We start from the raw sequence: 26328 nt of genomic DNA, 5'->3' as shown, positions 1-26328 counted from the left end.
AATGATTGTTTTTCGCAGCAATTACCGGGATAATTTATAGTCCCACAAATTGTCCTTTACGAAACAGTGACCAATAAGCATCTGCTGCATATTTCCAATCACTCTTATTGATAAGGCGTTCTGTCTGTGTTTCAAAAGCGAATGTTTTCATCTTTTTTATTCCATTTTATTGAATAATGAAAACTGTTGGGGGTTCGGATACAGGAGAAACAAAACAAGGCATTAAAATGCAACACATCCAGCAGAAATAGCACCACCTTTCACTTTATGCAGAGAACAAACAGAACTCGACGCATCCGTTAGTTTCTCCACCTTTAGAGGTTTAGTGACAGAGAAGGAGAACTGAATGCAAATTTCCTCCAGCAGAAGTTCAAGAGCGAGAAATACAAACTATGAATTCCTCCTCTGGTGTGAAATTTACCCTCTGCGTAATGTTTCCACCATGTCTTTGACGTCCGTATTAGTGGGAACACCAGGATTTCTGTCTTTGCTCCATTTCCTTCTCACTGCTTCACTGACTTCAAATTCACAAACCAGAAATCCATTAATGGATTATAAAACTCTCCAAAATGAAGCCGGGACTTAACGTTAACAGAGAACCAAAGATCATTTCATACATTTCACAGAGTTCCTCTCTCTAATTGATTTTCACGTTTACAGCTCTGTGGCTCTTTCAGTGATTACATTTCACTCTCACAATCTTTTCATCACTTCTCCCTCTGACTCCGGGTCTCAGTCTTACAGCATCGGTTCGATATTCCTGGAACCGATGAACAACATTTCAGTTTGTTTTTTTTATTACAGGACTGAATTTTAAAGGAGATTGAAAGACCAAACTGCAAAAATCTGTATATTCTTCTACATTATTTGGTTTAATTTATCTTCCACTTCAAATTTCCACACATTTATGTAAAAAAAGAGAGAAATACCAAACTCTATTTTGGATGAAAAGTTAAAAGAAATCTTGACTTTTCAACAGAATCTGCATCAAAGTCAAGTTAATGACGTTTTAAAAGTATTACATAACATTTAGAATAATTTTGCCAACATAATAAAAAATCAAGTTAGGAATTTAAATCCTTTTCGAATATTTGAAAAACTAGAATATTAAGGTCACGCTAAGAAAATAAAAATAATAAAACTATAAGAATAAAGTAATATGAAAATTAGTACAAGAATAAAGTTGTAATATTATAAAGTCACAATATCACCACTTTATTTTCATAATATTAAGACTTTATTCTGATATAATTACAACTTTAATATAATATTATATTGACTATTGGACTATCTGACTATTTAGTTATTTTTTCCTAGTATGGCCCTAATACTTCATTGTAAAAAAAGTACGAAAAAGGGGAAATTTTGCATAAATTCTTTAGCGTAAATAAATAAAGTAAAATAGCGTATTCTTAAATAGCGTTTTGGTAAAATTTCATCACTCCATGGAGATTTGGTTTGTTTGCACAAGAAAACTTTTTAAAGGACAAAATGTAACAAACATGTATTAGTTCATAGTTGTAGTATATTATGATGCTTTAGTTATTTTGGTTTTTAGAGGTCATAATCTCTCTTATTTACCAAGGGTTGACTGGTGACAACATGGAACAGAACAACAAAAGAATATAATGTTAAATATGAGACAATATTATGCATTTAAATTAAACTTTATGTGAGATTTACACATTTTGTGACTACTTCTATCAGCAATTAATCAAAAAGAAACCCCCAAACAAATAAATCTGTAGCTATTCACTGTCTTCGGCAACAATGAAACGTAAATGTTCCCGTTTATCTAAAACTGTGTAACAAGGCCTTGATCTAAACCTGATTTTTCAGTATCATGCTGAGTGTTTCTCTTGGCACAGCGTTCCTTAACCTCACATAAGCAGCTGCATGGGGGCTGATAGTATCACATGCAAATCCTCAATAAAATGACATTTTGCTACATCAGTTCCACACACAAACATTTAGTCATAATCTTTCGAGTTGCTCACTGTGACGGCAGTTTGGGAATAATCTGCTGCAGAATTCAACATTTAAATAATCCTCTAAACCGAGGTAGAGCCCCGCCCGGTGCTTAGGGCACGTTGCTCAACGGTGACGTATCTTTGATTACGTTTGAAGGTAAAATATTGTTTATTAATGTCATTGTTATATACCGTCTGGCTACTCTGCTCTGCATAAATAACACTTTGCTCTAAAAGTTGATGGTTGAATAAGCCCAGCTCTCTATGGATGGCAGCAAGATTAATCACCAACAATGTGGGGAAATAATTTGGCGTCAGCTAAGTAAGCAAGACTCACTGAATCAAGTCCTAAAGCTGTAACCATGACTAGCTGTAACAATAGACTTTATTTATTTGAGATGTAAGAATACTGTAGGCTGTTTAGTTTTTATACATTTTAAAATAAATAGTCACGTGTAAATCACTGAAGCTGTTTACGCTGCAATGCAAACTGTGTACATGATGTATGCTAGGTGCTAAAGCGCTAACTCCAGTAACATTCAGTCCTTACAATTTGAACCATGTTGATTAAAGAAATGATGAGGAAAGAAGAAAATGAGGAGAAAATTGAAGGAAAAATCAGGTATTTGTGATGCTGCTGCTTGGAAATGCCGACCAAGAAGGAGAGCTCCACTTTCTAACTCGAGATATTAAAGTAATGTATTTTCCGGACTATAGAGCGCACCTCACTATAAGCCCCGCCCACAAAGTAAAAAAAAACAAAAACTGGAAAGGTACATATATAAGCCGCACCGGGCTTTAAGCCACATGGTTCAAAGTGTGGGAAAAACGTAGTGGCTTATAGTCCAAAAAATACGGTAAGTTACTTTATTATTACTTCAAACATCGATTTATCATCTTCTATTTTGTTTTGGTTTCACATTAGCTCCTGCTAATGGTGCTAACTAGTTAATAAAGTAAACAGCAGCTCAGTAGCCAATCATCCAGCTTGTTTCAACAAATATATTGAACACCAATATATTTCAATGCACAGGTGAAAAAATGGAGCAAAGTGTAACACAGATAGAAATTCCACCATTGAAGTGATGAAGTTTGTACATATTGATAAACTTTAACAATCAAGTTTATTTGTGAAAAACCTGATTGAAACAGCAACTTTTAGGTCAAGAGGAAAGTTACAACATATTTAGGTCAACATGTTCAGTCATGGATCCCTTTAAAGCTACAGTATGCAACTTTTATTGAAAATAAATATATAATTTACATAGTTGTTAAAACTGATGTAACAGTTTAGTATGAGTCAAAATTATTTTTTAGCTCTTTTACCTTCTCCCAGTGCTCCCAGTACTATAAAAATACACCGCGCTGTCAGAAGCAACAAATCAGAACCAGGAGGAGGGTCTTAGAGCTCTCGCTCAGCCTTGTGTACGCGCTGCTCACACCCTTCTCCTTTCTCTCTGCTACGCTACACCTGGTTCACAACATAGCCACAACATGAATGCTAAAGCTAGTTAGCATGGCCACCTATGGAAGTGGATAAACCCTTTTCTTAGAATGGTAAGTTGTTTCTCCACCGCTTGCACATTTAGCAGCGAGTACACAAGTTGATTGACAGCGCTAAGACCCTCCTCATAATTTTGATAGGTTGTTTCTGACCAGGACTGGTGCATTTCGTCAGGTGGCTGTAAAACCACAGGGAGAAGTCAACTGTTTCACAGATTACTGTTACGACATGGTGACAGTTTTAACAAATGTGTAAAAACATATTTTCTAATAAAAGTTATATACTCCAGGCTTAAGGGACGAAGCAGCAACCCACTGTCACTTGTGGGGTTGATTGTAGCAAAATTGCTGCCAGTCTTCAGAAAATTTTTTAACTGTGTAAGATTGCTTCGATGCTGAGACACAGAGGGAAGGAGATATTTTCATGTTACTGTAAGCAGAACCTGAACTGTTAGAACCATCATCAGCAGGAACAAAACACACTTTACACCTAAAAGCAGTAAAAAAAACCAAAGTGGTTTGCTGTCATAAAAATAAATATGAGCATACATGGCAACGTGCTGGTTTCTCTTTATCAAGAAAGCAGTGAGGTGATACAGACACGACAACGTTCACTCCCACAAACTGACCAATGAAACGAGAGCCGCCTCGCCACTGACCAATCAGCAGCTTCATTTGCTGTTTTTCTTTACCAGTTGACTTCGATCTGAGCTGACAGGCCTTAGACGTCTTCCCAGAAGGGGTGTGATAGGCTGGCAGAGGCGACAGCGAGGTGAAGCGAGTTTCTGGCCAACAAGCTCCGGGCGGCCAGTGGATTCACCCCTCCAGTCGACGGGTTGCTGCACTGCCAGCTCCCCCAACAGCAAAAGCAACACAAAACATTTGTGACATTTTATGAGAGTGAGAATACCAGAAGAAAGAAACAAACAGCAGGGAGGCTTGTTTCCCGGCTCATATTGTACTTTGTATGCAGCTATTTGTAGACTCAACAACAAAGATGTTGTAGCCCAAATTTCTCCTAATCTGACCTCTATTTTCCCGCAGGGATCCACTCCTGATGTTCACCACAATAACAGAAATCGCCTGGCAGCAGCGAGGGGAACCTAACGGCACTGGTTGTGGATCCAATTACACTGTAATCCGGCCGGGTAATAACCTCCAATCCTGGCCAAGCGGAGGGAAGGTGGGACTTCAAGTTGGTTTTCCAGGAAGCCGCCTATATCTACGTCAAACTGTATTGACCCAACACAAAAATAAACAAGGATATCATGCCTGACCTGCAGCCGGAAAGTTTAGAAAATAAATTACAGCGTTGCAGCTTCCAGATATTCCAGATATAAAAACTCTTCTTCACATTTTGGTGCTGCAGAATTTGTCTGGTCTCAATTTGAAAATCTTAACATTTTTAGTCTTAATGGATCATTGTTAAAGTAAAATCTGTTTCAGAAAAAATAGGAATCAGGAATATCTTCCAGCATCGGCAGTTCTGAATATGCTCAAAGTTTTGCATTTCAGAAATTTGCCTTTTGGCCACATGTGTAACATTTATTGATAATCATAGAAGACTGAAATACATTTTTATTAACAACCAGTCAGTGTCTGGTGAAAACCAAGCAGCAATTTTAATTATAAGTACCGCTGCACAAAGTTAATCATCAGAAGTAAACAGACTAACAACACTGTAAGACATTTGAGCTGCATTTAGCTGTCTAATGTCTTCTACTCTTTAAGTTGAATAAATTTAGTGAGTTTGAACCTAAATGTGAGTTTAAGAAAAATAAACTTACAGTAGTAGGTTGTGTTACCCCTTTATTAATTTAGTCAAACCTCCACGGCTTAGATAAACTAGAATTTTTAGGATAGCATTTAAAAACTGAAAGAACTGGAAAGTGTGCATTTCCTGCGAAAATGCTGAATGCTTTTGTTGAAGATGTCAAAACTTTTGAAATCAACTCCTGAAGACTTGCAGAAATGCAAGAAATAGGCAGACGCACCAGAACAAATTATAATCCTGCAAAGTGCCTAAATGGGATTATTATAACAGAAAAACTGTTGAAGAGGAGTAAAAGCTTTTGAATAATGGAAAAATTCCACCTAAACGGTATTAGAAATTGCTGGAGAACAGTGGTTCCTAACCTAACCCTTAGTGTCACCACAGTTTATAAAGTAAAATTATATAAAAGGCTAAAAGTAGCTAAAATACTAATGGTTGCATCTAGGCTTCCACTTGCATGTAGAGTTACAGTAATATATTCTATGCAATGTAAAAAAAAACCTCATGTAAAACCTAAAATTTGAAAAGGACATAAACGTTCCCCTATTTCTTCTGATAAAAACGGTGGGTGAATGAAATCCAAACCTTTTATGGTTCCTGAAATATCAACATTTGTTTGGAGGCATCGTTTAGCACAGTGAATACAAAAAATCAGCCACATGCAGCACGGAAAAACCAACGTCAAAAGCTCAAATTATTCCCAGGTGTTAAACTGCATAAAAGCTGTTAAACTGCCCAACTTCAAAATGGCCGCTGCCTTGTGTCCTCCATGACTGCCCTGAAACTGGATGATTGATCGCCATTAATAGGCAGCACCTGAAACATCCACTGTGAAACACATTTTGTATTGTAATTCTCAATTCTGCCACAGGATGGAGCGGTTTCCCCCATGGGGAGACAAATTCATAAAAAGCTGAATATTATAAAATGTATGAAGGTTATGAATACCAAGAGACGTAGCCGGAGGCGTTAGGAGAGCAAGCTGAATAGTATAAAAGTTAAATGGTGAAAATAGCGCAAAGTATGCAGGAGAAGAAGTGCGGCGAAATTTATGGAGCAACCAGAAAAGTGGAGCTAAATAGTGTGAATGCGAAGACAGGAGTGGGAACTATTTCCCAGAATGCTTAGCGGCATGTTTTTTTTTAGATGAACGTGCGTTACATCGATCTGACTCTTGTGTTTTATTAATACAAATGTTTATTTTAATGTCCTGTTCACACTAAATGTTTTGAACAGAATTCATTGTGATGTTTAATAAAATTCACTATCAGATCAGAAATTTGGTTCATGCAATTTGAAGCAAGAATTTTAATTATTCTAAAAATAAGTTGTTATTTTAACTTGATATTGTGAGTAAATAGAGAAATGTGGCTCTTTAACGAGGTGAAGACAGTTTTTTTTCTTGCATATTGTGAAATAATTATTTGTTTTAAATCGCAGCATTAAGTTAAAACTCACAATTCAAGATTAATGAAGTTAAAAACAATGTTTAGACGACTTGTCTCTTGTTAAATCAACTTCATGAACTTTAATTTCTGAGTTAAAATCAAAACAATTTTCTTGTTGACTTAAGTTGCATTTTCAAGGCAGGAGGTGGACTTTCATTTTCAAGTAAAACCACCTTCAAATGTTTTACAGTGTAGAAAGCAGCAGATGTGTAGCTTAGTGTAGGAGATTTGTCAAAGATTTCAGATTTCAGTGCTGACTGAATTGCAAAGGCACCATTCTGTGAAAACTTGACTTAAATGATGCAAAATAACCTTTGTGTTGACATAATTATCTATTTTAAGACAGATTGTGGTTCCTTCCTATGAATGGCAGCAGTGGACTGAATAATGCTGATATTAAATAAAAGGGTGGAGTTTTTTTCTTTCACTTTCTAACACCTTTCCTTGACAAAGTTGCATCAGTCAAGTGGTTCAGCATCCAGCCGTACACACATTTCCATGAATCTCCCACTGAGATTTCCGCTCTCGCTTCAATCCAACCCCAAAGTAAAAGTTTCTCAAGGGTTTAAGTATGTCTGTCACGTCTCACAATTCTTCACTGGGATTACTTTCAGAGTTTCTGCAAAAACTGCTGACAGAGTAACTGTGGCACTCCTTCTGGAAGGAGACATTGTAGTGTTTAACTTTGGCAATTCAATACTGTCAGTCCGCCTCTGCTCCATCGGGGTAAATCTATTAAGCTTCGCAGCGCACAGAAAGAGTCAAAAATAACACCTCATATGTGTTTTTCTGAAGAGCATTTCCTTCACCTTGATGGTGAGGGAAAGAAGAGAACATTTACATTAAATTAGGATTAAATAGATCAGAGTTAAACATGGGATATTTAAAAAATACATGGCTTTACAGGAATTAACTCTTTATGTTCAGAGGTTTTACAGCAATGTTACTTTAATGCAGCTCAATCTTAAAAATTATTTCACTTCAGCTAAGGTTGGTTATTTTCAGTGGAAACTTGTCATGTCCTTGAAGGTATTTATTAGGGCTAGCGATGCAATTAATCTAAAAAATGTAACGCAGATTTATCACATTCCCTATATAGATCTAAAAACTTATTTCCCACAGAGTTACCTTGTTCATGTTACACAGTTATAGGTTAAGCATAGTGATTAATCGTGATTAATAACAGCGCTAGAATTATTATTCTGATTACATTTTTTAATCAACTGACAGCACTAAAATATAATAAACAAAAGTGACCCAAGCACTCACCCCTGAGGAACACCGTTAGCATTAGCATTTCTTGATCGATTCACAGCACTAGTACTTATACAAGTTTATTAAAAGTGAAGAACCTTTCACAAACACACAGTCACAAAACAATGTGGAAAAAAAGAGAAATAAAAAGTCCAATAAATAAAAGTAAAGGGGAAAAAAAATCTGATTAAACTAAAACCATATTAGTAAAGAAAAAAGCAGGTTTTTGTTACCAAACGGCTTTTAAAAATGTCCATCAAGCCTCCTTTTTAATGTTGTTCTGCATGTTTATTCTTTTAGTTTTTATATAAATTTCAGATATTGCTGCTGTTTGGGGAGATAAATGTAGTTTGGAGAATAATTTTATGTAAAGTTGTTCACTAAAACCAGGAGATTGTCGTGTGTTAATGAGCTTAATGGATCCTTTTGGAGACATCAGTGGATCCATTGTTTATTGATTGGTTTTTGCAGTGACTTTATAGTGATCTTATAAGGATTTAGTTTTCTCAGTGTTGATTTGAGTTTTTCTGTGTGTTTATTTTGGGTTTCTGTGTCTTTTGAGTCGTCCAGTCTACCCCTTGATTGTTCCCAGGTGTGTCTCGTTCTGCCATTACCCTCTGTGTATTTAAACTCACCTGTGTTTTTGTTTCTTGGTTGGGTCCTTGTCGTACCCGTCTGTTTAATCTGTCTTGCTATTTAGCTGTCCCATCTAGTCTGTTGATAGATGTCTATTAGTTTGCCAGTTGCTACCAGTGCTGAGCCTTAGCCTTTCCTCTCAGCTGTGCTGCCTGGACTTTGGGTTGTTTGTGCTTATTTTATTATTAAACCACCGTCATTCATTTCAACCTGGATCTGCTGCGTTCTGCCTCGCCAGTTCTACCACATACCATGACAGATCTGAGGTTTGGTTAGGCAAACCTAACCTTGTTAACTAAAACTAACGAAATAATGAACTGAAATTGGGAAAATATATTTGTTAGCTGGAATAAATAAAAACTATAACTAATGGGGATAAACTAACTGTAACTAAAATATACTAAAATTATACACATAACATCCTTTATTTTCATGTTAATAAATCTATTTATTAGCTTTTCAAATTGATGTGAAATAGATTTTTTTTCCTCCAACAAATTTATGCCATCTGTTGGCAAATTATGGCTCCATGTTCATCTTGGCAGCGCTTCTGTTAGTTCGCAAAATGGCGACAGCAGAAGTTTGCCGAAGACGCCAGAGTCAGTTGGTTATTCAACAATAATTGAATAATTATTTTGAGAATTGAACTTTTGACCTTTTTGAATTCTGCATCTAAAAATTAACCAAAGAATGAAAAACTAAACAATGTTTAACTGATACAACAAAAAGTCAAGACATAAAACTAAACTATAATGAAAAACCGAGGTGTTAAGCTTCATAAAATACAAAAAATAAAAAAGTTACAAGATGTTGTAGTCAGTCATACAACAATTTCCCTTTTCTAAATAAAGAATAGAGCCACATTCTGCCATATTTCAATAAATTTTACAATGTTTATATTGTCTGCTCTTTAGCTTGTTGCACTTCTTGGCTTTGTCTTGTTACATAATTAATTCTCAGTTTAAAACGTTTCATTTCTGCATCTCTTGTCCTTCTCGTCACCTTGTAAAATGTTCTGATATCTTGCAGATTAGTTTGCCTCCTGCACAAACTCTTCATATCTCAAACACAATCATGTGCAGATCAGGCTGCTACAGAATATAAGGCCTCATTATAATACCTTGAAGCCATTGTGTCAGGTCTTGGCAACCAGTGGACTCCACAACAACAGTTGCAGGCCGTGTCCTCTGGCAGTGAGATGCTTTCCAGAGATAGACACCTCCCTCTAGCACGACACATCATGGAAATCCCAGAGAGCTGGCCAAGATAATGCCAGCAAGAATATCCTGGTTTTTAAATGTCAACTCAGATTTTCTACTGGATGTCTCCAACCTGAGTCTATTTCCAACTCAACAATCTACGTCGTGACCTTCTCCAAACAATACGATAACATGGGGATATACAAGTCTGGGTGCATAAAAGCTGCAGGTTTAATAATATTTTAGAATAATTTTCAGAGCTGGATGCTTCTTTCCTGGTTCTGTGAATTGCTGCAGCATCTTATTTCACATTCTGTCTGAGCAGCTCAGACTGCCACATGGAGGAACCACCTACCGACCCGACACGCCTGCAAGCTAGCAGCAGGTTCCCACTACAGATTCCCTTTTGCTGAATTAGAGCCAACAGCAGAATCTGTGCAAAAAATAAACAGGAGAGAGTTCTGCTTTGGGTCTTATTCATTTCTGCAGGGAAAGCAAATAGATTCTTCACATTTCTACCTAAAGACTCAATCAGAACAAACCTTTAAAAATTATTCAAATGACAATTTAGTTGCTGCGACAGACTGGCGACCTGTCCAGGGTGTACCCCGCCTCCCGCCTGGAACGTAGCTGGAGATGGGCACCAGCAACCCTCCCGACCCCATTAGGGACAAGGGTGCACAGAAAATGGATGGATGGATGGATGGACAATTTAGTTGTTTCTAACTTTTTATGACATTCTTTGTGTTGTTGTTGAAACAAAACATTTAGGAAGCCAGAAGGACAGGTGTGTAGAGCAACCTTTTTGCATTTCCAGTTTTTAAAATCACAATTCAGAAACGATTTTTGATCCAGAAACCAATTTTTCTATACAAATGGCTTACAGATTCTGGACCGGTTGTAAAGAAAAGTGCAAATAAATACAACAAAACAATTCTATCATGTTCCAACTGTATCATAATTCATTAGTTTATATTTAAACAAAAATATGGTTGTGCATGAAATGCAACTTAAATGATCAGTATTAGGTTAGTTTAGATGTTTGCCTTTTTCTTAAATAAAAAATATAGAAAATATCAAAGAATTATTCAAATACCAACCTACCAAGCCTCTGCCTCACAGAGTAAACTTCCAACATGACTCCCTCACTCAGCTCCTTCAGACTAGCCAAGAGGAATTAGCAAACAAATGATGAAGCTGCGCATCAGCGGAGGTTGTTATAGGAGCTGCTTCTCAGCGAAACGCTGGTAAAAATGTCATTAAAGGGTTAACAGAGGACCGGTGCTGTGATAACTTCCTGGAAGCAGAGTTTCACAAAGAGCAGGAGCTTCTTAAAGAGACAGAGGCCCAATTTCAAGGCAATAAATTACAAAGTCAAATTTCTTTTAAGTCATGTCTGATAAATATACCATTTTTATATCAACTGAAGGTTGATATAATTACTTATCAATGATATAATGATCAATTACTTGATTGTGCTATAAAATGGCGCATATGACTAGAAATTACATAAAATTATTGGTTTAATCTGTTGTGACGTTGCTTCTTTGCTGCTTGGCCCTTAGTTGGTTTTAACAATATTTACTCGTAATTTAGTTTGGGATGATTTCAGAAAGGAAAAGCAAAGCAAGAACATAGTACAGAAGTTTAACTGATTTACATGCAGCCTATAGATGATACCTATTACTGAGGGTTAACCTTATAGAGCTAACCTCTGCAGAGCTAACCTCTACAAAGCTAACCCCTCTAGAGCTAACCTCTATAGAGCTAACCTCTACAAAGCTAACCTCTACAGAGCTAGCCTCTATAGAGCTAACCTCTATAGAGCTAGCCCCTATTGAGCTAGCCTCTACAAAGCTAACCTCTACAGAGCTAGCCTCTATAGAGCTAACCTCTACAAAGCTAACTTCTACAGAGCTAGCCTCTATAGAGCTAACCTCTATAGAGCTAGCCCCTATTGAGCTAGCCTCTACAAAGCTAGCCTTTATAAAGCTCTGTAAATGTTCCTCTAGAGGGGTTAGCTTTATAGAGGTTAGCTCTGTAGAGGCTAGCTCTAGAGGGGTTAGCTTTATAGAGGTTAGCTCTGTAGAGGTTAGCTCTAGAGAGGTTAGCTTTGTAAAGCTAGCCTCTAAATATAAGCAGGATTTAGAGGGATTACTGAGTCATGCACTGCAGGTGTAGATGTCAGCATCTGCCCTCTCTATATCACACCAGTTTGACATACATCTACATTTTCTCATCTGCGTCTGAAAATCCCTTGTAATATATTGGAAAGAGCATGAAGCTGTAGCTGGATAATCTTTAGTGTTTTTTTAGGTTAAGCTCAAGCTGTGTGGATTTTCTGAATGTGGATAGAAAAGCAGAGACAATGTGTGAATGAATTTACTCCAGGCAGCGTGAAGAGGAGCCTGAACACGAGTGGAGTGGGATCCACTTGAGAGAGAAGTGAAATCTCACAGGTGCATTTTTCTTTTATTATTATTATTTTTTATTTTTTTTGCAGTGTGTATGTGACAGCGTATCTGCATGTGTTGTTCTGTGCGGGCGCACCCGTTGCTCCGAGGGGCCGCGCCTTGATGATGTTGCTGTCACGATATTGAGATAAATGGTCCAATCACGCACCAAGATCCTGCGCCCTCAGGAGGGCCAGCAGCACGGATTAGATTACCACCTCCCACAATGCACCATGCTTTACATCACAATCCAATAGGAGAGCAACACTGGAGAGGTGGGGCGGCTCTGCAGCCTGGCGTCTTAAAACAAGACGTCTAAAATTAGCTCCGTGTAAGCTAAATCAAAACAACGTTTTGGTAATGATTCAGATAATTCAGGTTCTGTAAACACATATCAGTGAAATGGAGCCTTTCATTAACTCCAATACTGCTCAATAACGGGGCATGTTCAGAAATTAGAACATCGCCGTCTGGTTTGAACATTATTGGTATTAAAACCAGGAAATTAATAGATGAATACTGTTCAGTGCAGCATTTAAAGCCAGGTGTAATAAAATACAGCAATAAATCATGAGAGACACAAAGCAGCTCGTAACACCAGAGGTGATTATGACTGTTCAGAAAAAAGCCCTGCCATCAGTTTTATTACTTTATTATTATGCCTAGTCACTATGAATGTCAAAATAATCAATATCTCTATATAATTGATTATAATTGTATTTTTCATTTGCGCCAACATCAATAGAAACATTGAGTTGCTGCTGAAAGTTTTAAACTCTGCTAACGTAATGAGTAAATCCAGAAGAAACAGGCAACGTCCTGTAACACAAAGCAAACATAAGAATTTTTCTGACCTTCCCTACGAGGCAAATATACAGGAAAAACAAGATGGTGAAGGCTGCACACTTGTTAGCTGTGCTAACGCTACAAGCTAATGCTACAAGTGAAACTGATACTTGAGAGCAACTTAAAGAGTTCACTAAAAGCTTCTGTATCTGCAATAATGAAGTAGCAACTTTAAAACCAAAATAAGCCACTGCGGGCCTCGGCCCCCAACTCAACACTTACAAACAATGTGCAATTATAAAACCGTACAGGTTTGAAAAGCAGAAGTGGAGCCTCCTGTACAACCAACAAGAACACACGTGGTTTTTGGATGGCATGTCAACAAGAAAGCACTTCTCTTTTCCAGCAGCCATTGTACAGCACATACGGCGGTAAAATTAGTTGAGCAAATGAGCCGGAGCTCAGATTAGGTTGCTAGGTAACGGGCCGTGCTTACTGAGATGTAACATAACATTGGGGAGGTTTTATATTTATGTATGTTATAATAAAAAAAATTATTAAACAGATTGTAATAAATATAATCCACTGTGGGAAACCCTGCATCACAATTGGAATAATTTAATTTTAACTGTTTTATCAAAACACTCAATCCTCTCAAAAACGTCCCAGTAATCACAAAACAAAATGATTAACTTTGGCTTGTATGTTTAAGAAAAGAGAGTAGAACCCCTTATTGGGCTAATTGTTGCTGCCAGATTTAGGTTTATAGATTTATTCACTTAATCACTAGTTGTTTCCTTTACAAATGTACACAAACTTTGCCAATATTCCACCAATATATTTCAGGATTTAACCCTTTCAGGGCAGAGGAAGCCCTCTGAGGCACAGGAGAACCTACGGAGATCCTTCTTGGACTCTAATGTAGCGGCAGCAGTCAGGAAGTGGGAGGTGTTGGAACGAGAACGCACATACTGCAGCCAAGTTTCACTCGCAACTTACACACATAGCGCATGCATGCAGGCGTGCACACACTCGTTGCTCTCTGCAGGCCAAATCAGACAGACTGTGACTGTCCAACCACGATGACCCGCCGCCTTCTGTCAGCGTTTTAAGCTTCCCTTTACTTCATCTTAGCTGAAGAGGATGATGAAAACAGAGAATCAGGAGGTGAAACAACCGGGAAGCCTTCAGGTTTCACGACAGGGAGAAGTCAGAAATGTTTCTGCTAAACAGCTTCTCGTTTTCTCTCGCTGCCCTTCTTCATGTCAAACTGCTAATAAATAAAGACCACACTGCCAAAAATAAATAAGTAAATTAAAGGTGTATTTCATAAAAACAAGTGCAAAAACACAAAATCTTACCAAGTAGTTTTGGTCTAGTTTCTAGTATAAATATCTTGGTACATTTAAAATAGGCCAAACTATCTCCTAAGTAACTTTTCAGCAAGAAATTAGAGACTATTTTAAGTCAATAATTCCTTATTATTGATGAAAAATTATTAGTTCCATTAGCAGATTATTTCACTTGTAATATGTGGAAAATGTCTTGTTATATTACAGAATTATTAACTCTAAACATGCTGCTATATCTTCCTGAAAAGTCACTTGTAAGTTGGTTTCATCTTATTTTAAATGTACCAAGATATTTGCACTAGTGCACAAATTGAGCTGATCAATTTGTTTGGTCAAATCTTCCAAATCTGTGTTAATATTTCTCTTTTTAGCATGAGTTGACATTTATTTTAGTAACCTTCACCGATCTGTTTCATGGTGCAGAGCCTGATTTGAACTGGAAGAGTTCACCTCCTCAAATATAATAAAAAGAAGGAATTCACAAAATGAAAGCAAGATATTTAAGAGCTTCTGATTTGTGCGCAGAATTTACGCCGTATGTTTCACTCTTGCCAGTTAGCGTTGCATAAAGACAATTAAAAAAAACCGATCCGTCATGACAAAAATACATGTTTAGTCATTATCAACTGCATCCGTGTTCCTCTCCTGCCCTTTTTACTTCATGTTTCCTCCTTGCCAAAATGCGGTGCAATTATAGCCCAACATCCTAACAAGACCTCCTGGAGGAGCACCAGCCTGTGACGCTGTCAATTTGGCCGCCGCGACGGCTGGAAATGTCTCATTACTCTGCAGAGTGCAGGGGGCAGAGCCTCGCCGAAGCACACTTACTCCGCGTGAAGCGGCCCCACCCAGAAAAAAAGTCATTATAAAGGAAGACTCCAAGGGATCCGGCACTACCTCTACCTGACCTCGGTCCGCAGAATGAATAAATTACACAGAGTGCTGCTCTGGAGAGGAGAGGCAGACCTGTCGCACGAGAAAGCAGCTGTCCGCCGTCTTCTGGTTTAAAAGTCACATTCAGCCATGTCAACATCCACAATGTTCGTGATAATTTCAATGAATTTATTTATAAACTCACAATAAAGCAATATATATATATATATATATATATATATATATATATATATATATATATATATATATATATATATATATATATATATATATATATATAATTTAGATTCAATCATGCATGCATTCCAATTGATTCTGGTTATCACGCAGTAGTATAAGCTCAATTTTAAAGTTTATATTTCAGTTTCAGATTGCAGCATTCACTCCAGCATCTGTTCACCCAGAATTTTTTGATCAAATCTATTAACAAAGTGCTAAAATATTAAATATCTGTGTCTGCATCTGTGTCCAAATAATGTTGAGCATCTTCTCAGTCCCTCAGGATTTCGTAGTTGGTTTTTGTGACGCTAATTCAGAAATATCTGTAAGGAATTTTACAAAATTTGCATTTATGTTTGATGGTAAATGTGACTTTTTGCTACTCGCCACATCGATCACAGACTATTCAATAAGGCGGAGACAGCAGTGACATAAAAGTAAGAAATATTGCCACCTCGATGTGGGAGCTAGCATTACATAAACCTGGTGTTTTTGAACATTTTAAAGGAAAATTAGCTACAAACCCGTAATTATGAATTAGTGCGAAAAATGTGAGCATCACTTGATTTTGAATTTCCACAACCGCAGAATTGTGATTAGCTGATGCTATGCATTGTGCAGAGAGGTTATATATAAAACATAAGTATACTATCAGTGTGGTGGGCTACACTGCAAAATCTTAAGTAGTTCTGGTCTACTTTCTAGTGGAAATATCTTAGTATATTTAAAGTAAGACAAAACTAACTTATGAGTAACTTTTCAGCAACATATAGCAGCTTATTTAGAGTAAATTATTCCTTAATGTTTATGATAAAGTTCTAGTTCCAATAGAAAATTATTTCAATTATAAAACGCTGACAATGTTGTTATAAGTAAAAAAAATAAATCTACAAACTTTGTTCTTTTTCATCAATATAAATGAATAATTTACTTCAAACAAACTGCTATATTTCGCTGAAAAGTTACTTGTAAGTTACTTTTGTCTTACTTAGAGTGAACTAAGATATTTGCTCTAAAAAACAGATCAAAAATGTTTTTTAAGATTTTGCGTTTTGTAGGTTTCTTTTTGTTTTACTGTGGCAAGAAAATAAGAAATTAAATTTTCAGTACTTCAGAGTAATACAGGAAATGGTGGCACTTTTCCACAAGATTCCCAGTTGCGTTTGTGACTCTTTGGGGAAAATAGCCGCCCAGCCTGGCATTGATCCATGAAAGCAGCGATTGCAGACCCAGTCTGAATATCTGATCGGTTTTGTTGTGACTGATATCAAATGCTGAGGCAGCCAATGGAAGGAATGATTGATTACTATAAAACCTGTCAGGCAGCGTTGCTCCTCCAGCTGTGTGAAGATTCCCTGAACCAGGAATAGATCTACAGACTGACAGCTGTCTGTCCCGTAGGACGCCAGCCTCTTGCTTGCCCTAATTTGTGCCAATGCCTCCGCATGTGGAGGTGTGAGCACATAATACCAGAGAGATTCGGGCATGCTTGTCAGAATCACTCAGTGTTCCTTGATTCTGTGAGCAAGGAGTGGGAATCTACTGGAACTAATATTCCATGTCATGTTTACTGTGCAGTGCGTACATGCCTCTGCATTTTATAAAATGTACAGTACAGCAGGGCTGCAACTCACGGTTGCTCTAGTTAGCAATTAATCGGATAAAAAAACTAAAAAACAGGCACATTCTGCAAGTTTTCCATTTAAGGCTTTTTATACAATATTATAAAACCATTAAAGGATGCAAATAAATAATTCAGTTCATTTTAAAAAGAGAAAAATAAACATTTTATTGTCTATAATGCAACACTACTGGATTGTTTGTAGCAAAGGAAGCATCTGCAGTAAAAAAATACTTCTTATAATACTTCTAATCTCACTTCACATCAATACAATATGTTGATTAGTTTTTGAATTAACTGATTAATAATAGTAGCCGGTGCTTGATAGGAGATTTTTTGTTTTTTACAGAATTTGAACTGCGTGAATTAAAACGTCAGGAGTTGTGTGTAAAAATTAACAAAGGTTGTTTTTTATCTTAAGTGCAAAATGTTTACATTTTCTATACGTTGGCTAACATACTGGCTTAGTTGCTGCTCTGAGTGTTTAGTTTTCTCAGTAAATTACCTTTTTTTGAGTCTGTATACTCCAGTTAACGAGTAATCAATTAATAAATTCCTTGACAATTATTTAAATAATCAACTAACAATAATTAATCACAATTAACTACTTCAAACCTGCAGCGTAGATGCCTTTTTGGCTTAATTACCGCTCTGAGTGTGTTTTTTTCCCAGTAAATTGCCACTCTTTATGCTTGTATACTCCAGTTAACAATGAATCAGTTACTGATCTAGTTGACAATTGTCAATAACTGATTAATCACGATTATTCACAATTAATCACGATTAATCATTTCAACCATACAGCACAGATGTTCTTTTGGATTAATTTCAGCTCTGAGTGTTTTGTTTTTTCAGTAAATGACCATTTATTTGAGTCTGTATACGCCAGTTAACCAGTAATTGGTTTCTAAATTAGTTGACAAATATTTCAATAACCAATCAATTACAATGAATTGTTTCATCCTTAAAGTATAAATGTCCTTCTATGTCACATTTAAGGCCTTCTGCATAGGGGGATCCTAGTGCAACACACAACTAGCTCAATGTCAGCTGTGCTACTATAAGAATGGAAGCCCTGAATAATTTATAGGAGCTGCTCGATGCCGATTGAGTGAGAAGAAATGGGAGCAATACCGCCTTCAAGGCACCCCTGTGAGATAAAAGAAGCGCGGGGTATGGAGCACTGACAATACTGTCTGCTTTTTACAGAGCTGGAGCAAAACTGTCAAACCGTGGATGCAGATAAAGGCCATCTATACGCTCACCTGAGAGATCCGACAACCTTACTGCAAACATAACTGATCAGCGGGAGGCTCAGGTTATATCACAGGTGCATGTGGTGGTTAACAATTCCAGCTAGGCTACGTCTGAGACGGAAATGACTTCACGTCTGGCAACTGGCCGGAGATCAGTGGCTATCTGCTGAATGAAGCGGCGGACTGAGAAGTGGAGTTGCACCTAATCAAATCACAAAACGTGAAATGAACACGGTGAGAAACCCACCAGCTGGGCGTCACTGAAAATATCTGTGGTGTTGAGTGGAAGTGATGAAACTGAGATCTCACGCCGCAGCGTCTCAGTCTGTGCTCCTCTGATCCCCCATCACACTCTGCTCACTTGTTAATTGGAAGATGGGGAGATTATGTTGCTTCTCAGAGATGGTTGCCAGACCATTTTCATGGCTTTTTGTTCTACAGGTATGCTGTTTCATTACCTAAAAGACTTGTTTTTATTTATCATATACTGTATATTACACAGAGCATTAAACAAATATTGAACTTTTTTACCTTTTGTCATCTTAAAGCTACAAACGCTGATGTATTTTAATAAGATTTGAAGTGAGGGACCCGCTGGAAGAATGGAATAAAAAATGGTACACATTTTTAAAATTTGTTGCTCTCCCTGTTCATTAAGGGTTGTTCTCCCATAGTATGATGCTGCCACCACCATGTTTTCCCAGGTGGTGGTAACATTCAGGGTAGTAATATTTTCTCTTCTACACGCAGCCTTTTTACACATACAAAAACCTTGGATTTTGGTATCATTTAACCAATGTCCTGTACAATGGCTGCTGGAAAAGACAAGTTTTGTTGTTGACATGCCATTTAGAAATCACTAGCTACAGTCTTGTTGGTTCTGTTTTTCAAAAATGTACAGTTGTATAATTGCACATCTGTTTGCAGCTATTTTCATGTGCGAGTGTCATTGTTGGGGTGCATTGCCAGCAGCATCTAATTCAGATTTAAAGTGACAAGACGCCCAAAAACATCTTATTCTGAACGGAGCTCAAGATAGGTAGAACTGATCAGACTAAAATCTCATTATCTAAGAATTATTTTGTGCAAAAAATATAATGAAAACATTTTGTATAGCCCATAGACCCATCCTAGCCTGATCAAGGAAGTATAATAGGTCACTTTTAACACAGTTGTCACCAGTTCAGTTTCCAACCACAGACCATTTGCTGCATGTCTTCCTATTCTATCTACCACTATTGACACAAAAACATTTAGAAAAACACATTAATGTTTACAGTAATGCGAAAAGGTTCCAGCAGAGAGTAAAATATAAATTTAACTCTCTGCAGCTTTGAGCTTAAGAGTTGCACATGATGGGGGTGGGGAGAAAAAAACGCCTTATTATGACAAAATTTCAACTTCCTGGCCCTATGCTTTGGTGAGAACAATCAGCGTCTATAATTAACACTAACCTATTGGGGGGGGGGAGGGGAAATCATTTTCAAGCTCTGGGATTGATCATATTCCTTTAGAAGTGAGATTTCCACAGAGTCTACCTGGGGACATAATTTACTTGAGGTTAATGGATTGACCAGAGGGCAAATCAATAACAGCAAGTGACTGTTTGTACACTTCAGAAGTAGCATAAATCCCTGTCCAACAACACCAAGTGCCAATGCTCTGTCACACAGTAGCAGATCTAGTGTGCCTTCAGAGCTGTTCAGCTGCATGAGTGATGGGTCGGCTGCCATCACTCCCATATGGCGCTGTGGTCAGACACATATGCTTAGTGTAAGCCAAGACAGGCTGCCTTGGCTGTGACAAACTACTAATCACTTCTGTTAACTGTAAGCTGGAAAAAATAAAGGACACAGCCAGAGAGAAGTAATTGAATTGGCCAAACAAAGTGCATCTGCGAATATGCAACACATTACAACATCAATACTTGTTAAGAAAGATCTTATCTGTTTTGTAGGTTGCAATTACAGCACTGATTTTGTAACAGCCCAGAGAGAAATCTTTCTGAATTGGTCACAATGACACAAGCATTGGGTTAAGACCAAACCTTTAAATTTAAAGGCTTAAAGGCGGTAAAACAATGTTTCCACTGGTAGATGTACACCAAGCGCAGACCTTTCCAGCACAAGGACATCAAATATGTAAAGCCTGCCTGTTTTATAATGACATAATGGGACTTTCCACAAATCTGGATACACCTAAACCAGGCTCAGGACCACTTATCCCATTTAACAAACACTCATGAATTACCTAACTTGAAATTGCCCCTGCAATAACAACACAGAAATAAATTTATACAACCTGAAATGAAAATATTAATCTCTTAAGTCATTGTCTTTGTTCCTCCTAGTGTGAAGGGTGGCGCTGTTTTGGAAATGTTGCAATAAAACCATGAACACGTCTACTCAGGGCGTTTGGATGCAGTTAGTCAGCGTGCAGCGCAGTGCCGCCTACTCACCGTCATATCGCATTCAGCACAGCCGCAGAGCTAGATCTGCATACATGTGGCATCCTAATATTGTTCAAAAACAAAAGTTCTGCAAGTCACCAGACTTTAGGTTTTCTTCTTAAGCCTTTTATCCACATATTTGTTTGAACTGTCACCATGTTGTAACAGTTTAATATGAGACAGAAAATCTTTGAAAAGATCAATCTCCTCCAACTTCTCCCAGTGCTGCTATTGCTGTCTAAAGAAACACACCACTCCTGACCAAAAACAACCAATCAGAGCTAGGAGGAGGGTCTTAGCGCTGTCAATTAACCACCATCATTGGTTGCCATGCTAACTAGCTTTAGCATTCATCTAGGGTGATTGACAGCGCTAAGACCCTCCTCCTGGCTCTGATTGGTTGTTACTACATAGCACAGATTATCTGTCTCATGCTTTACTATATATGTAAAAAAATGTTTTTTAAATAACATACTTCAGTTTTAACAGTTTGTGATTAAACAAATACTAATTTATTTTATAGGTATGGCATCAAAACCCTAGAGAAATTAAAAAAAAAAAGATCTTTGCAAGTTTTACATTTTTTAAATTTATTGTTCAATTTGTCCAAAGATACAGTTTAATCCAGATTACAGGACATTATGTGAGTACAGCTGCATCTATTTAAAACCTCCTACCTGAATAGATTAGGATTGCACAGGGACCGCCAAACCTGCACTGAACACGTGGGTTATCGCGTCGCTCTTATCTGATTCTCCTACTGCTACCTTGTCTGTCATCTTTGCCAGAGAGATAACACGAAGTGGCACCACAAGGAATATCATTACCCATAAATGAGCCACCCACTGGTTCAGTTTCCATCACAAATTAGCTCACAAAAAAGAACAAAGCCTTCAAGGAAAAGCGAGGCGATGCTGAAATCTTTCAGTCTTACAGCGGAGAGAAAGCAGCTAATGGATGCCTCACAGCAAGCTGAAGAGACAATATCATTGCAGGAGAGATCAGGTGGAGGAGGTCCAAGGTGAAGGTAAACACGCACCAACCCACACCACACACACCACAGCGCTCTGATCACATCAGGGGGGATGAGCTGCAAAAAAATCTGCCACCTTCCATCTGAAAGCAGTGAGATAAATGAGCACACAGCTCCCTGTTTTTGTCCTTTGATTTCAGAGCTGCAGGCCTCCAGGTGAACATAGCGGGAGAGTTGGAGGAGATGGACCCACTGAGCATGGCATCGCACACAAACATGACGCTCACACCCACTAACAGCAGCAGAGCCAAGATGACAACAACAAGAAGGATATGCAGCTTCCAGAAATATCTCCATGCATCCCTGATTTGATTTCCTGCTTTCAGTCTAGAAATGTGACATTTGTTCATTTCCATCCTTCAGCTGAATCCTTAATTTGAACGACTGCCATCAATTTTAAGAATAAAACAATAAAATTACTAAAACTGGGCCTGACAATAACTAAGGATAAATCAGAAATTTCTGCAACAACAACAATGTCCTCTATTTTAAAAATGTCTGTCCGATGAAAACCAGATGGACTGGTGTGAGTGAATTCACACCAGTCCTGTTTAGTCCAGTTTAGTCCAACTTTAGTTTGTTTTGTAAGAAGATTGGTGAAGTATTTGAACAAAAACTTGTTCATAAAGATGCAAGATGTTATGTTATGTTCTTGTTAGTGAAATATGTTATTCAGTTAGCATTATTATGTTAGTTATTTGGTGACTTAGTTACTGTTATTACGTTATTTAGTGAGTTAGTTAGCGTTATGTTAGTTCATTTGCATTATTGTTAGTTAGTTAGTTAGTTAGTTAGTTAGTTAAATAATCTGCCACTTCTATTTCATCAATCTTAAGGAACTATTGACTCAAAACAAGCTGTTATATTTGCTGAAAAGTTAGTTGTAAGTTATTTTTGTCTTATTTCCAGTGTACTGAGATATTTTACACTAGGAACTAGACCAAAATATTTTCTAAGAGTTTGTATTTTTGCAGTATACAACTTGCAAAAATTCACTTTATTCCTTCATTACATAATTTGAGGAAAAAATAAAAAATTCTAGTACAACTCTTTTCACAAACATTTCAAAACATAGTTGTAGGGATAAGTAGTAGCAGCAGAGGAAGAAGATGGGATTCACCCTTTAAAATCCTTTTTCTTTTATCCTTGGCTGGTTTCTCCAGGAATCCGGAGTTGGAGCAGAAGCAGGTTCCGACTCCACTCATATTCAGATAATAGCCTGTCTGAGTCTGTTATTAAAAGCGGGCCTCCCTGTGAGCCAATGGATTCACTCGGCTCCGACGGGGAAGCTCTGCAGCTTCGGCTCGTCCTGCACACACTCACCTCTTGCTCTATCCAGTTGTAACATCTGGATTGCAAGTGGAGGTTTAATCAGGGGCGAGCATCAGTACAGGAGGAGAGAATGTGCTGAATCCATTAAATATGGATTAGAGTGGTAATCGCTGGAGAATGGGACAGGAGGGCAGACGGGTGTAAGAGTGCTGCCAGGTGGGTCAGCTGCTGTGATCCTGAACCACAACAGAGGAAACAAAGATGATGAAAGCCCCCATAGGTGCTGCATGCACACACAGTATTAACAGGGAGTTTGCTGCATGCTAGCTGTGGCTCAATGTGTTCGTGAACAAACAACCGAGCAGATGAGAGGAAAAAATGTGAATGAATTTAACATCTGAGTGAGTGAGAGTGAGTGGGTGTTTGGGATTAGTCTGTGTATCCCACGGAGGGCATTACAATCTGGGAATAAATGTGGGTTAATGATGCTGCAGACCAGATGTGTCTCACTCACATGTTGGACTCTGTACAGACGATAATAACAAATTAATGGCTGCATATTTTTTCACGCACTATAGTGTGAATTTTAACAGTATGTGACTTGATTTATTTCAAACAGGTTTTTAAAAACAAGACAAGTAATCAGAAAATAACCAAGAACAAAATAATGAGTTTATCCCTACTTTTCTGTTTGAGTAGGAAGAAGTGAACACTTAACTTAACCCAGCCTCTTATCTCGGTTTAATTAAACATATTACCTACTGACTCAATAATTATCAAAAATGTGTAATTAGAACCATGTTATAATATTCATGTTCCTGTTCAATGTACTGTGCTACAGAGCCAACGAATAAATTATATAACATACACAAGATGGTTATAAACTAACTAATTTCAAGACAAGAAAATCTACAGATAATAATAATAGTAACAATGACAACTGTAATTCACAACTAGACATACATCAAAATGATTACCAACTCCTTGCCAATGTGCATCTATAAATTCTTCTTAATCTGTGTTTATATATACCATATACGTATATATATATACACACACACACACACAGGGTTTTATTTTAACAATACTATCCGTAGATGTGAAGTTTGTCCAAATTTGTATATTTATTCTTGGAATATATTTTTGTTTAGTGAACAAGTTGTTGTAGTATCGGCTCTGCGTTGTCTTTACAACTAAATTTTCACATATATTTTAGACAAATTTAATAATATATACTGTAGTGTTTCAGAAGTAATTTTGTTCTGCTTTGTATACGTTTTTAACTGCTATCATTATTAATGTCGTCCATTTTAGCTATGTTTAATTTTACAAATGTTAATTGCTGTTAACTGATTTCAACTCCTCATTGGGAGCTCTGTAGTTTGTTTAGAGTCATTTATTATATTTTATTTAATGTCTAAGAGCAGAAGCTGCTGGACTGATGTTAACCACCAACTTGATTTAATCTTTTCTTAGAATAAATACAATGAACCTGTTGTGAAATCAACCTATTGGACCTGAGACGAACATAGAAAGGTTACATATAATAATAAATAAAATGTAAAAAAACAAAACAACTAATGATAATAATGATAGTAAGATAACAATTATAAGCTACCAATATTGGTAACAGTAACACAGAAGAAACGAAGGGAACAGAATGATCCGGCGATCATCAGATTGTCCAGGAGTCAATTTGAAACATGTACAATCTGTTTGTGCTTAGTATTTAAAATCTGATACTGTTGTACCTACAGAACTAAAATAACAGTAATTCTCAGAGATTCATAGTTTGCCAAAGATAAGAAAACCTATGAATAGATTTGCATAAAGCTACCAAGGAGCCAAGTCAGATTATGGTTTGTTGAAGAGAATAATAGTTAGTATTCATTGAATATTTTACAAAAAAGAAAGACAATATGCTTCTTATAAGATATATTGTAAGATGCCTCACTCTGGATTACAAAACAAAGACAGTAGCAGGCAGTAGTTAAAAAGTTTGTTGTGCTAACCCTAAAGCTAATCATAAACATTACTTTAGTTAATTCTAGAGCGCCAACTTCAATTCAAATTAGATTTGCCCTTAAAAAAACACAATCCTTGTTCTCTTTTGTTTGTGTATGTTTCTGGTTTGCAAAGAAAAAAAGAGAGAAGATGGTAAAAAGGAAGTGCTGCGTAAACAGTCTTCTTACACTTCAAAATAAGAGCCTGAAACACATCTAACTACTCGAAAAATTCCTGATAGTCGATAAATAAAGTTCAACATCTGTGTTGACGTTTTGGTTAACTGAATGTTAAAAAAAACAGCCAAGGAAATTAGCGCTTTAGAATTGATCCAGAAACATTTATTAAGAGGACGCTAAGAGCGCTAAATGTTTTTAAAGTTAGCAAAAGCGCAAAACAAATAATTAGCTCCACTATTAGTACAATAGAAAACAGGGAACACTTGAGATGTTTGTTTTAAGAAAATATCTTCCAAGTCGGTGCTTTGAACAGCAAAGACAAACAAAAAGTCACAATGACATAAAACTAAAAACTGTTATAAAGCTGCTCAGGAGCAATAACTCTATTTATGAAAAGGGACCCATAAGAGAGAAGGATCATGGAGATTGACATTTAATATGTTGGGAGTTTCATTGTGGGGATGCTTAATTTAGGGCTAAATTAATAAAAAAGAACTTCAATATTAATAAAAGTTAGATTAGTTCAGAAGTAATGTGAGTCATTTCATCTTTCCACTATTGGTTTTAATATTGCCCATCAGCTTGTGAATGTAGGTCAGGGCTGCTTTCAAAACTGTCATCAGAAAAATTTATAAGTCATTTAGCACCGTCTTTATTAACACCATCAGGTCCTTTAATATCAGTGGAAAGGACTGATACATCCTCAGGGAAATGGTGACTCTGCTGCAGAGTTCTTTATAAATACTGTTTGATATAATGATCAGCGCTGTGAACACCAATAAATGTTTAGAGACATTATTCATATTCTCCATTACTGAGGGTGTGTGTGTTCCCAAGAAATAAGGCTGAAACTGTGCATCATGCAAGCCACAATAAAGATGGAAAAGGTGTTAAAATTATTTATTATGGTCTCATTTTTTACATCACTATAACCTGGAATTTCAACAGATATGTGGACTTTTACATCCAATGTACAGAACAATTTACAGCTCATACAAGCGAAGATTTAAAGATCTTATTTCACTG

At 37.0% G+C, this 26328-nt stretch overlaps 1 protein-coding gene and 1 long non-coding RNA gene across 4 annotated transcripts in view; one reads left to right on the top strand and one right to left on the bottom strand.

Moving 5' to 3' along the window:
* The window catches only part of thsd7ab (thrombospondin, type I, domain containing 7Ab), a 203216-nt gene that overhangs the window by 135499 nt on the left and 41389 nt on the right, over nucleotides 1-26328 (bottom strand). The gene's annotated exons all lie outside the window — the stretch shown is intronic.
* Nucleotides 2504-22494, top strand: LOC114141511 (uncharacterized). Its single transcript, XR_003594866.1, has 3 exons — nucleotides 2504-2831; nucleotides 6322-6328; nucleotides 22484-22494. It is a non-coding gene; the product is annotated as an uncharacterized LOC114141511 (long non-coding RNA).

Source organism: Xiphophorus couchianus, chromosome 3, assembly GCF_001444195.1.
Source record: "Xiphophorus couchianus chromosome 3, X_couchianus-1.0, whole genome shotgun sequence".
NCBI lineage: Eukaryota > Metazoa > Chordata > Actinopteri > Cyprinodontiformes > Poeciliidae > Xiphophorus > Xiphophorus couchianus.
The sequence above is the reverse complement of the archived record's forward strand: the minus strand, read 5'-3'. Positions and strand labels throughout refer to the sequence as shown.